We start from the raw sequence: 14680 nt of genomic DNA, 5'->3' as shown, positions 1-14680 counted from the left end.
GTGAAGGCGCCACCCTCATGACCTCAACTAATCCTAATCATTTCCCAAAGGCCCTTCTAATACAATCACATTGTTGGGGAGGGTTTCAAGGTATGAATTTGGGGAGGAACCCAAATATTTTGTTCATAATATTGGGTCATGGTTGTGGGAATGGGGGCCATGGGAGGCAGAAGGGGGATTTAGGAGAAGTGGGAGATGGGTAAAAATGGAAGCAACAGATCAGTGCAGGTCAGGACTGCCTCTCACATGGATGAGCCCCCTCTCCTTCTCAAACTCCTCATGCCTTCTGGTCTCTCTTCCCATTTTCATTGTTGTTAACTGACAAGCACTCAGGTTCTTAGAAACAGTATCTATTTACAACAAGTTTTAAACAGCCTAGTAGCAGAAAGCAGCTCAGCAGCCAGCACCATAAATAGGATCTAACATTGAGATAAGCCTCCCTAAAAGTAGGTAGGACAAGACATTTTATGTAGATCATGGCAAAGCAACCAGAAAGACGCACAGCTCCAAGCTAGTCTCACAGAGTAACTGCCGGGCTTCAGCATGGACATTATGGTGAATAAGGAGGTTAAATACCTTGATTTTTTTTTTCTGGAGAATAAAGGGTACGCCGTTGTCCTTCCTTTGAATATAAATAAATATCTAATTAGTTCTAATGGTTTCTTTTACTCTCATGATTAGTTACAGGGACAAGAAACAAGATATCTAAGTTTTCAGAACCTTTCACAGTTTGAATACTCAGTAAATACTAACAAAGCAATCCAATATGTGAAAATAAAAAGCCAGAATAAATCTGCCTCCTTTCTTGAATGCTGAACCTTTAAGCACTCAACAGGGAGAAAGCATTTTTCCTAATATAGAGATAGAGAGTTATTTGTTACAGAAAGGGGAAAAAATCCAATTAAAAAGTGGGATTTGTGAGTCCTCTGCTTTGGCATGAACCTCATAGCAGAGTTGATACATCAGCTCTAATGCCAAAGGCGTAGATGCCTGATATTGGAGATGATAAGCCAATTTCCAGTCTGTTGACTTTCTCATCATAGAAGGTAGTTTAATGTTCTGATTTCAGTAATAAATATTACTGAGTTAAGTAGTAAGGCCTAAACTTCTTTTGCCTTAAATGCTTATGCAAAAATGTTTAAAACTTCCTAAAGTGTTCAACCAAAAAGTGAAAAATTAAGTCATACTGGTTGTTTTATATCTTGCAGAATGAAAATGATCATTTGGCTAAATCATCTACAATTTAAGCCAAAAACCTATTATGTTCAGTAAGACCATTTCCAATGACATTCATGTTGCTCTTTAAGGAAAATGAAATAATGTAATGAATGCTTTTGGAGCAGGTATTATCAGCCCTTTGCTCATTCCCCCTCTGATCCCTTTTCTCTTCTCATGTATACCCACCATTGTAGTGCTCAGGCTCCTCCTTAGGCAGCCAGCACCTGCCTCTCTTTGTTGGAGAGCTGCTCTGAGCTGCTGGTCCTGCTTTGCCTGAAGAAATTGGGACCCCTAAGTACCCTACTAATAATACACAATGTTTACAGAGTGCTTACTACATACTGGTCCTTATATTAAGCGCTTTATCTGAATTACCCCATTAAATTCTCACAGTAACTGTACAAGAGTATAAATGAAGAAATTTTTGACTCAATAATTTTCCTTCTATGAAGTTGTTGCATTAGTATTACTATACTTTTGTAATATGTTGTATGTACAAAGATACTTACTATAGGAATGTTTTCTTTAAAAAAAAAAAAAACACTGTAAACCTAAATTTTTATCATCAAGAGACTGGTCAAAGAAATGCTGGCACATCCCTATGCATCCAGGCAAAACAATGAGGCAGCTCTGTGTTCACTTTAATGGGACAAATACTAAGACATATTGTTATTAAAAAACTAAGATGCCAAATACTCATATATACATAGATGTGTAGGAGTGTGCATCGATTATTTCTGTAAAGAGAATAAGAAATTGGAAGAATTTAGTAGAAAGATGTACCTCTGGAGAGGAAGACTGGGGGTTTGGGACAGGAGGGACACTTATTTTTGTTTTATACTCTTATTTAACTGTGTGCTTATAATATCTTTTTTGTTTGAAAGTAAATAAATCCAAAATTAAGTGGAGAATTTCAGAGAGAGAGGTAAAGGCTGGTAAGTAAGCTCTCTCAACATTTGTTCAGAGATCAAATGTTTCAAAAGCATAGATTTATCAATCTTATCTACAGGATCTCAAAAGTAGGTGTTATTATGTCCATTTGAAGGAAAGGAAACTTACGGAATGAACTAAATTGTTCAAGTACACACAGCTAGTGAATAATAGAGCCAGGATTTGAATTCAAGATGGTTTGATTTCTAAACCATTATTTTTTATTCTATATTATTTTTCTTTCAAAATCCAAAATGAAAAAAATTTAAAAAACAAACAAAAACAAAATCCAAAAATAGATAATTAAACTATTTTAACAACTTTACAAAAATGAAGTAAATTTGATCAATGAAAATATCTCAATTTTAATTTCTTTTTAATTATAAAATTTGCTTGCTTCAAGCAAAGATGTAATAATAATATAAATATAGCCACAGAAAAAAATTTTTTCTCTTTAAATACTAGTAAAATTATAATTAATTAATTTCTAATGAAAATATATCATAAATTGACCAGAAATTAATGGAACAGTAGCACAAAAATTTTATATCTATTTTCCCAAAAGAAATAGGAAACTTATTTACCAGATAAAAGAATCCTTTCTCTGAAAGTGAACTATTAGGATTCACTTAGAAACTGTTTATAAAGTCAAGTAGTAAAACCAAAGAGATACAAAAAGACCTAATTAGTGATGCTCTGCAGACACTCATATTGGCTCATGAGAGCCAATCACTAAGTTGATTGTTAAAGGCAGCCATTAATTAACAAATAGTTATATAAACCTATAAGTAATTAAATTATATTAAAAACAGGTAATATACGACTGAAAAGTCGTCACTTCCTAATTAATATTAACTATGTTCTTGAGGTTATTTACATCTAATCAATCTGTACGGCGGAAATACATATAATGGTGCACTGCTGTGACTCTTTTTCCAATTCCCTGTTTATTGACATCACACTGGTAGTTGGAAAAGAGCCCTGGAAGGAGTATTACACTATAGAATCAGCAAATGCGAAAAATGGATTTTTTTCTTCCATAAAGCCAATATATTTTTTTAAGATTTTATTTATTTATTCAGGAGAGACACAGACACAGAGAGAGAGAGAGGCAGAGACACAGGCAGAGAGAGAAGCAGGCTCCATGCAGGGAGCCCGACGTCAGACTGGATCCCAGGTCTCCAGGATCAGGCCCGGGGCTAAAGGCAGGCGCTAAACCGCTGAGCCACCCAGGCTGCCCACATAGTGCCAATCTTTAAACACTTAAGAGCACAACCATAGACTGATCTTCAATATTAGCATAAATATATAAAATTCACAATTTATAGCCTTTTAGGGGGAAAAATGGCTTCTGCAGTAAAAGATGACCATTAAAACATTTATGATAAAAATTGGCCATTCACATGGTTGATCCTAGAAACCATCATTTATGAAATGTATGCATCCAGGTTCTTTAAAAAAGACGTAATAAAAGACTATAAAAGGCAAAATATTTCCTTCTTTCAGGAGGAATTTTGGTTCTAGATTCATAATCTCTTCTTTAGAAATTGCATATGGGGTCCACAGAATGGATGGATTTATTCTCTGTGTTATCCATGTATATAGATTTTTTTTAAAATTTAGTGGTGTCCTACTCATAATAAAGACATTTTTTCATATTTTCTGTAACACAATGATAGATAGAGATGCCAAAGATTAAAATGATTTGAAACCCACGAAGCTACAATTATGGAAACCAATCTAAATGGAATTGAAATGAATGTCTGCAAAGACAGTACTCTAAAAGAGGCTGTAATACATGACTGTCATATTTGCAAGGACGTGGGGAAGCTTTCTAATGGGCTACTGGGTAAAGATTTGAGATCTTAAAATATCTTTAAAAGACAAAAAAAATGCCTAAAACTTACTAAAAAAATAAAATCAGTACCTCATAAGTACAAGATAAATGATCTTATGGATAACCATCAGGTTTCAACATTATAGTTAGAATAAAAATGAAGTTTAGTCAGTGGAAAGGCCTGGCTTCCTCTCCATAGAACTAGCTTGCAAATCCTTGCCACTAAGTCATTTGTTTTAAGAGGGAAGTGTTACATATACATACTTATATATATTTTAAACCATTTTGACTTTTCACACACACAAAAAGAGAATTCTAGTTAAGGTATTTGAGGGCTCTCCAAGGACAATAATATGTCTTGAGAAGCATAATTAGAAGATACTAGAATAAGTTATCTAAGGATAATTCCCTTATCACACACTTTCTAGAAGTTATTCTACTGACTAGGGCTCAATGATCTCCTTATTAAACAGAATTTTAACTTCTTTATTTGTAAGACAACTTAAAGGGAGCAGAGCTGAAGCTTTTTAATTGGAAAAAGCACTTGTTCACTATTACGAGGCAGGCCCGCTTAAGCTCCATTAGCTTTGTCCTAGGTATACAAAACCTGCTTCCACCATCTCAGCAGTATAGGTAGCCAACCATATTATGTGGCTATAAGGAACCCAAAAGAGTCCCCTTGTTTAAAAAAAAAAAAAAAAAAAAAAAAAACGTGTTACATACTTTAGCCTGTTATTCCCAAAACCCCACTGTTTAAATTACGGCATTGGATGAATCATTGCCTCCAGGGGAAAGTTTTGATGACCAAAGAGAGCAAAGCCTTAAATGCATATTTAAGAAAGAAAAAATAAAGGAAGCCTGGAAAAACTGAGTTCAGAAATCACATTAAGAAACTGGAGAATCAAAAAAAAAAAAAAAAGAAACTGGAGAATCGGGCTCCCGGTGCATGGAGCCTGCTTCTCCCTCTGCCTGTGTCTCTGACTCTCTCTCTCTCATTCTGTGTGACTATCATAAATAAATAAATAAATAAAAAAAAAAGAAACTGGAGAAAATAGGGATCGCTGGATGGCTCAGCGGCTTAGTGCCTGCCTTCGGCCCAGGGCGCCATCCTGGAGTCGGGGATCGAGTCCCGCGCGGGCTCCCGGCATGGGGCCTGCTTCTCCCTATGCCTGTGTCTCTGCCTCTCTCTCTTTCTCTCTATGTCTATCATAAATAAATGAATAAATAAAATCTAAAAAAAAAAAGGAAAAAAAAAGAAACTGGAAAAAATAGGAAAAAGGGTTAAACATAAATAAAATAGCAAAGTTACAAATAGAACAGCAAAAATTAATGAGAAGAAAAGATTGGAGAGAAAAAAAGATTAGAGAGACACTGTCACCAAAGCATAAAAAGAACATATGATAAGCTGAAAAAAATATTTGGAACTCATATCACAACGGGCTTATTGGCAATCAGCAAAGTGCAAATTAAAACAAAAAATTGAGTTACCACTTCACATCTTTCACATTGACAAAATTTAAAAACCTGATAACAAGTTTTGGTGAGGATGTGGGATAACATGAAGTTTCATATACCATGATTTAAATTATATGAACACAATGGAAAGCAATTTGATGATCTCCGAAGGTCAAAGATACTCTTCCCAGAAATTCAACAATCCTAACTCTCTTCAGGTTCCGGAGCATATTTCTTGCAAATGTGCTCAAGGGAACATGTACAGGAATAATCATTATCTGATGGAGTAGAAGAACAACATATTTACAAATAACTTAAATGCCTATCAATTTGGGAATGGACAAAAATAATGTTTTATACTTTTACAGTGAACCCTACCTAGCTGTTAAAATGAATTCACTAGAGCTATCAATATAAATATGTATCAATGTAAGTAAATCTCAAAAACATATCTTAAGCAAAGAAAGATAAATATGGAATGACATTTACAATAGGATATTATTTCCATAAAGTATAAAAGTGTACAGATAATATGTTATATGCTTAACATGATTAAATAGTAAAAGTATAAAATAATGAATAGAAAGGTTATAAGTCTTCAGGATAGTGGTTACTTTGGGGGGGGGGGAGGAGGAGTAGTTACTTCCAAGAATGGAAATGAGTTTGTAAGAGAGTCCACAGAACCTTTACTTAAAGTAACATTATTTTTTTTTAAGTTGATATAGCCAGATGATAGATTTAACTAACTGGTGGTAGTTCAAGGCGCTTGTTTTATTTTCTCCAGACATTTTGTGAGCTTTAAATAGATCATAATTGGGAGTGCCTGGGTATCTCAGTGGTTGAGAGTCTGCCTTTGGCTCAGGTGGTGATCCCGGGGTCCTAGGATCATGTCCTGCATCAGGCTCCCAGTGAGGAGCCTGCTTCTCCCTCTGCCTATGTCTCTGCCTCTCTCTCTGTCTCTCGTAAATAAATGGATAAAATCTGTTAAATAAATAAATAAATCATGATTTAAAAAATTAACAAAATAATAAAATGCACTCTGTAGAATTTCTTCTAGTTATTATAATTAGAAATCTCTTCTTGCTACTTTAAAAAAATGAGAGAATTTTACTCGATTTTGTCATGAATTTCTATGCTTTGTTAAATTCTTATTTATTTATTTTCAAGAATGAGAGAGTGAGAGTGAGGAGGGGGAGGAGCAGAGGGATAGAATCTCAAGCAGACTCCCCACTGAGCCAGAAACCCCACGCAGGGCTCAGTCTCATAACCCGTGAGATCACGACCTGAACTGAAACTAAGAGTTGTTCACTTAACTGACTGAGCCACCCAGACACCCCTGTTAAATTCCTATTTTTTCAAAAAAAATGTTTGATGTGATAACAGATCCCCCTTTTGTCCTTAAAAAATATTTAAGCAGGTTGCCTTTTTTTCAGAAAATATATATTTATCTATTTCATTTATAATGAATAAGAGCACACTTGAAAATGCACATACATACACATACAGCCTCGCATCTAACACATACATAGAAACGCATAGGCACACACATATGCTCATACATATATTCATTCACACACACATACATACTTCTAATTTCCCATATTGATGTGGTGTTACTGATCTTAATAAAATTGATTATCACCCTCTTATTTTTATACTTATCTGAGTTTCCTCATATTTAGCTGAAAATCACATTGTAAAACAGAAGTACGCTGAGGTCTGTCTCTGGCATTGCTGGATTATGTACTCACAGTTAAAACAACATTGGCTTTTTTCACATTTCTACAAATGTTTGTGTACTTTGTATGAATCTAGAATCTCTTGGATCTGAAAGTTTTGGAGGTCACTTGAGTGGCCACTTTTTCTGGATAAGTGCTTTCTCTTCTAATGAAATTATTTCCTTTTAGCCATCCCTACCTACAGTTCCTTTTTAGGGTGGAAGTACATAAACTACCTCCAATGATTTATGACTTAGAAATTTGCATATGCTGCATTAGGAATCAGTTTTAATGACAATTTTCATGATACTGTTCCATTTATGGTTAATATAAAATATGGCAATAGTTCAATGTCTGTATGTAAACAAAATTTGAAACGTAACGGAAAATTAAAGTATTGGAAAATGAGCTTTACTCCTTTTTTTAAATGGCCATCTAATAAGATCCATTTGTTGAACTTATTGTTGTTTCTAGTGATTAAGTTAAGTTTTAGTATTGCCTGAAGTGTTTCTCTTGTGGCAAATGATTGAGAAAATAATTATAATGGTCTATGTCTTTGACAGAGTCTATAAACACTGGGATGGCAGCACATGATTAAATTTATGTTTAGATTGTGGAAATCGTTGCTGCTTAAGAAGAGAACAAGCATATTGATCTTAAAGAGTGAAATAAGGCAAGATGAAAGGAATAATTAAATCTGCCAGTATTGGTGTTCCCATCCATAGCACTACAATTATACAAATTACATCTTTCCTCACCTTGCCCCTCCTTCATCTCCTCTTTAGGTTTAACTCAAGACCCCCTGAGCAGATGTCATGAAAAGGATTTTGTTTTCTTTTGCCTTGCTAGAGCCTGTTTTCAATATGAGAAAGACTCTGGGCTGGTTCCTAAATAAGGTTATCTTGTAATCCCTGTTTGGGATGGAAATGTGTACAGTGCTTAAACCTATTTCAGTCTTTGAGCATAGATCCTCTTTGGCCCTAAAACTCTATGAGTAATCTAGGTGTTTGGGAAGGTAATAATGAACTAGTTTGGACAAGAAGGGATTAATTTAATGCCAAGGCAGTCATTGAGCCACTGTATGGTAGGGTAGAAACAAATGGAGCTATGATCCTTCAAGATGGAAAAACTAAATCCTTATGGGTTCAAGCCAAGCCTTGTTTGAGATGAAAAACTCCACATCCCTACTGGATTTCACCTAAATTGTCAAGGAGTGACTTAGAATGAATGTATAAGGAATTCTGAGAGTTTAATACTTTCTTTCCTAGAATTGCTTTTAATTGGAAAAATAACTAAATTTAGAGAGAATCACTATTCCTCCTAAGAGCCTCTGTACTTGAGACCTTCTGTTTGGATACTAGGATCTCACCTCCAACACTGTACTTGGCGTGCTCTTCGGGCTTTTGCTCTGATCATTACTTACCCCCTTACATTTGCTGATATGTTACATTCTCATTTTCCTTCCACCTGCTCAACATGGCAATCCAGTGCAATGTCTGTCTACTTCTACGTATAGGTCAACACATCAAGCTGTGATACCTGTGTTATGCTAAGTTAATATTAAGAATAGCCACACAAGCTTCACGTTTGCTCAAATCTCATAGCTTGATGACATTTTCCCTCTCCTCACTCATATCTTGCATCTGGTGATATCTCCATTAGTCTCCTCCATCAATGAGTTTTTCTCAAAATGTATTTCATGAAATACATTCCCTCCACATGTTCCATGAAAACTAAGCCATAGAAAAGCAAGTTTGAGAAGTACTGCATAGTCCAGCCCTGTACTATCAAATGTGGTAGCCACTCACTATACAAGTCTGTTGAGCTCTTGAAATGTAGCTAGTCTAAATTGTGATGTGCTACAAGCTGAAAATACACACTGGATTTCAAACACATATGGGGGGAGAGAATAGTGTAGAATATCTCATTAATAATTTTATATAGGTTGTATGTTTAAATGATATCATTTTGGATATGTTGGATTAAGAAAATATGTGATTAAAACTAATTTTACCTCTTTCATTCTAATGTGACTTCTGGAAAATTAAAGAATACATCTGTGGGTCTCATTATATTTCCTTTGGATAACGCTGTTCTAGCCCCTCTTAGAAATCTACAATTTGTAAGTACACAGTAAAATTTCTGAGAGGTCTTATAGTAGGGAATCCTGTTTAATTTTGCTAAAACCAGGGGCACCTAGGTGGCTCAGTGGTTGAGTGTCTGCCTTTGGCTCAGGTGGTGATCCTGGGGTCCTGGGATCAAGTTCCACACTGGGATCCCTGCCAGGAGCCTGCTTCTCCCTCTGCCTATATCTCTGCCTCTCTCTGTGTGTCTCTCATGACTAAATGGATAAAATCTTAAAAAAAAACACAAACCTTTGTTAAAACCTGTCAACAGGTACATAAAGATGTTCATTACCACTAGTCATCAAAATCAAATCAAAACCACAATGAGATAACATCTCTCACCTATTAAAATGGCTATTACCAAGAGACTAGAGATACATGTTGGCAAGGTAGAAAAAGGAAACCCCTGTATACGTTGGTGGGAATGTAAATTGGTACAGTCATTATAGAAAACATTATGGAGGTTCTTCAAAAGCTTTAAAAATAAAATTACCATTGGATCCAGCAACCCTACTTCTGAGTATGTAGCTGAAAGAAATGAAATCACTCTCTCAAAGATATATGTGCAGCCCCTGTTTTCATTGCATTATTATTTACAATAGCCAAGACATAGAAACAGCCTAAGTGTCCATTGGCAGATGAATGAATTAAAAAGTTACATATATAATAGAATATTATGCAGCAAAAAAGAAGGAGATCTTCCCATTTGTGACAACATGAATGGACCTTGAGTGCTAAGTGAAATAACTAGGACAAAGAAAGAGAAATACTGGCCTTTCTCACTTATCGGTGAAATATAAACAAGCTGAACCCATAGAAACAGTATACTGGTGGTCACCAGGGGCTGGAAGAGTGGGAGAAATAAGAAGATGTTGGTCAAAGGGTACAAAATTCCAGTTATAAGATGAATAGGTTCTGGGGATTTCATTTACAGCATGATAACTATAGGTAACAGTACTATATTGTATACTTGAAAATTGCCAAGAGAGTAGATCCTACATGCTTTCAACACACACACACACACACACACACGTAATTATGTGAGGTGTTGGATGTGTTAACTAATCTTATTGTGGTAATCATTTCAAAATACAATCATGCATCAAATTATCACATTATACACCTTAAGTTTATACGATATCATATGTCAATTATATCTCAACAAATCATATATTCCTTGAACCTCTTTGAGCCCATTTTCATATAAGAACTATTTATGATCTTCAAGAACTAGTAGTTTTCAAAATCCACTTTGGAAAATATGGCATGAGGTACAAGATAGAAGAAATTTTTATCCTTTTTTTTTTAACATATGGCATTCTTCCTGATTATTAGTAAAAAAACATAAAGTATAGATTATATAGGACAAATATCTATTGCATCCAGTTACCACAAATATTCCTGGTATCCCTGACAGTAATATAAATTAATTACTTGCATTTCCAGTGATTATTTTTGCAATAAAGCTAACTGGAATTCAAATTCTTTAATTTTCAAAGGTTGTTCTCTGCCAAGAACATTCACCTTCATTCAGGATTTGGCAATATTAAGTATATACATAAATGTAATAATATGATGGCATTAGAGAATAGATTTCCTATTATCTCCATATCATGAGCAAGAACTTAAAACTTGGTCTGTAGCCATCCTGAATCATGGGAAAGAAGTCAGAAAATCAAGATCGTAGTACAGAGACTACAAAGAGAACCAAAAGAAGCCCACCATTCTATTACGCTTATCTAAAGACTCTGATATTTGGAGGGTATCATACAAATATTTGAAGTAATAATAATGAAAAATAGCTAATTTGGGAGCATTTTTCATAACCCAGCACTTCATTGAGCACTTTATTGCTCTCACCTCACTTAATCTTCCTTGCAATAACTTCATTAGTTAGAGACATATTCTCTCCATTTTACATACAAGGAAATTGAAGTTTGGAAAGGTTAAGTAACTTGCTCAGGGTTTCATAGCCAATAACTTATGGAGCTCTGAATTCAGAGCCTACACTATTAACCACTAGGATATACTGTATGGTGGTATGTGCATGCATAAACCTCCTTCCAGGGCATATCCCAAGAACTGAAAGAGGACAAAGAGGAAAGAGTCCTTCCAATTTCTTTTTCTCCTTTACAAAATTTGTACAATACTGCCACAAATCTCTCTATATACAATGAGTAGGAGAGGTTAAAAATATTTGTTTGTACTCCTTGGAAATTTTTCTGGAGTCTCTCCCACTAATATAAATAATATATATCTTCACAGTTTGCATTTTCCCAGTAGACCGGAGATCCTGAAAATTAGATGAGATACAAGGTTGATTTCAAAACTTGTAGTACTATGAATATGTCTTGTACTCTTGCACCTTACTGCTTTGGTAAATGCTGATCCCTTGGCTAAGAATGCCATTGTTTTTTGGTTTCTGTGTTTTTTGGGTCTTTTTTCCCCTTAATTCAGGCTTATTGCTCAAATCCCATCCCAGATGTCTCTGCCTTCAGGGATCCTTACTTTAATCATCCTGCAACCCAGGGTAACTTAAATGAGTTACCATCACCACCATGAACATCTTTAACCCAATATGTTTTCCTCTACTACAAAGCCTATCATACTTTTCCAAAATGCAATAGTTAGAATGTCTAGTAGTAGTCATTTGCTACCTGTATCTAAGCTCTTTTTCAATATTTAGAAAGTGCTTCACTTTATAAGACTTGATGGAAATCAGAGCTCTGTAATGATGCAGTTTAACTGTGCTCATGGTGTCTTTGGAAGATTTAAATGTGCCTAGAGCAAGTTTCCCCGAAAATAAAATTTCAGGAAGGGTCCTCAGGATTTGAGAATGAAGCCACACTTATTTGGGAAAGGGAGTAGACTCTTTAGAGTTAGCTGTTACTCTTGTAACTAAACACATGATCATGTATTAACTAGTGACAGTATGATCTGAATAATTCATTGTAAACTGATTTTTATATAATACACTAGCCATAAAATCAGGCAGGCTTTTAATCACTGCATCATCAGGTTGCAGTGTTACCTAGAAGTTCTGGCGTAAGCAAGTCCTGAAAGCACAATTATTTTACATGAGCATGAAGTTTTCATTTCAGTGCAACTAATCTTTCCACATATTGAAACATCCTTCAACCTCTACCTATGGATCAGTTTCTAGACTCGTTGCCTGAGAAGGAAAACATGCCATCCTGATTTATACATGGTATCACAGGTTAGGTTCTTGAGGAATAGATACTGAAATGGAGTTTGAAATGGAGAACATTTATTTGGAATCAACACCTGAGAAAGGAACAGTGGAAAAGCAGCATTGATCAGAGGAAGAAGTTGGAGGGTGTTGGTGGACCAACAAACCTGGTCAACCTCATGGAGAACTCTGGAGCATATTCATCAGCATTGTCCTGCAGATTTCAAATGGCCAGGCACTTACACTTCTACCTCAGTCAGTCATTGGATAGGTAGTGCCTTGGGAAAGTTATGCCCTTGGGCAAGGTAGCTTTTGCAACTGATGCACTCTGTGGGAGCTGACTGCTGGAGCCTAATCACAGAGGAGGCAACTAATCCTTCCTTAAAGGATTAAAAGATCCTCCTAAGTCAGAACTTTAAGTTATGTATCTGATTATTTACTTTTCTTTGAAGGAAATATGACCTGAATGAGTCTCTTTATCCTTAGATAACAAAATTGGAATATTGGTGTCAAAGAGGTTTGATGAAGCATGGATAGACCTCTTGGAATAGGCTCAAAACAGGAGAACCTTGTTTTGAGGGTGAATATTATCAAAAATATTCCTTAGGAAGGAAGCTTTTCAGTAATGACTGAAAAGATGACAAAGATGACTCTCTTTGTCAATGAATGTTGGCAAACCTCTTTCCATAGTCACCCCAACCCTTGCTCGATAGTCTCAAAAACAATGTAACCTTGGTGTCAAGGATGAAGATTTTGTAGAAACTCACCATTATGGACCACAACTCTCCAAAGCTGACCTATTTATATCCATTGATGAGTAATTAGTCAATAAGCAACAGGAACCAACATTGAGTGACACTGCCTCCTAACTTGGGATAGTATCTCAGGGGAACCAGCCATCCAGTTGAACTTTAATTATACTGGATCCTTACCATCATGGAAGAAATGGTAATCGGATATTTTTAGCTGGCGATGGTTTTGCATTTTCTGCTCACCATGCTTATATCAGCATCACCATCTTAGGAATCACAGAATGCCTTATTAAAAACATCACAGTGCACTACAAACATGTTTCTAACTAAAGAGTACTCACTTTATAGGAAGAGAGGCAAAGACAATGGACTTAGAGCCACATTCTTTAAAAACTGCTGGACATGTAAAATGATGTGATGGCCTACTAAAGATTCAGGCACTGCACCAGCAGCAAATTCTCTGAACTGTTGCCCAAGATATAATGCTAATTTTCCCATCACCCAAACAAACATATGGGTCTTGAAAACAAAGATTGTTAGTGGGCGAACCTCCTGATTGTATTAAACCTAGGGTCTAAGGATCCGCTTGAAAATGTTTGCTTCTCTTGCTCTGTGACATTGGTTTAGAGTTCTCAATCTCTAATGAAGGGAGTTTTTCATCAGCAAATGGAGCACTTATCTTGGTTTGCTGCTACAAAATGCGAAAGGAGGGAGAATGGATAGGACCTGTAGAATGTCCCATAATTCTCTTTCCAGTGGTAAGATTTAATGGAAGATAATAGCAAATCTGTACTGCAGTACCATAAAGCTCCCAGATCCTTCAGTGATAGCACCTTAGTCAGAGAACCCTAACCAAGAGGTGGTGGCTGAGATCAAAAGGCAAACAGAATTGTTAATAAAACAGAATAATCATGGCCAATCATTGCCTCTAAACCAGCTTCAAAGGTAAAAGCTATAGCTCTTACCCATACTTATTTTTCTGTTCTGTGTTTTATGCAATTATAAATTTTAACTTATTTTCTTCTTTCTTTTTAAATCTCCCTTTCCCCACTATCTTGTTTAGGTATGCTAAGTGGTGGTGAAGCTTCCAATCTAGCCCATACATTACAGTGGGCCACGTGACTGAACTAAAGGAAATTTTACTAGCACAAAAAATTGTGAGTTTTATCCCTCTTGGGGAGGAGGTAAGAGCGCTTGTGGAATTATAAAAGATTTTTGCATCACGTTAATAAAGGGACTATTTTTTCAAGTTTAAGTGCTTATACTGTAAATGGTCTACATGTTCCTGGAAACCTCATCTCCTAGAAAATCATTTTCAAATAATTACAGGGGCTTATCAGAAACAGTAGATTGAGACAAACACTCAAAACTCATGCAATTTTGTAACTAGAGCAATAACAAATACAATAACTATTCTAGTCCAGTACAAATACAATAACTATTCTAGTCCAGTT

At 35.6% G+C, this 14680-nt stretch overlaps 1 long non-coding RNA gene across 3 annotated transcripts in view; it reads left to right on the top strand.

Annotated features, from left to right (window-relative positions):
- The window catches only part of LOC140622653 (uncharacterized), a 101099-nt gene that overhangs the window by 20379 nt on the left and 66040 nt on the right, over positions 1-14680 (top strand). For 2 of the 3 annotated variants that reach the window (XR_012022343.1, XR_012022344.1), the window contains exon 3: positions 14290-14383. This is a non-coding gene — a long non-coding RNA (uncharacterized lncRNA). Of the gene's footprint in view, positions 1-14289; positions 14411-14680 lie in introns of all 3 variants that reach the window. The other variant, XR_012022345.1, reaches the window with a different exon arrangement.

This window comes from Canis lupus, chromosome 32 (assembly GCF_048164855.1).
Source record: "Canis lupus baileyi chromosome 32, mCanLup2.hap1, whole genome shotgun sequence".
Lineage (NCBI taxonomy): Eukaryota > Metazoa > Chordata > Mammalia > Carnivora > Canidae > Canis > Canis lupus.
Note: the sequence above shows the minus strand (reverse complement) of the source record. Positions and strands in the feature narration are given on the sequence as shown.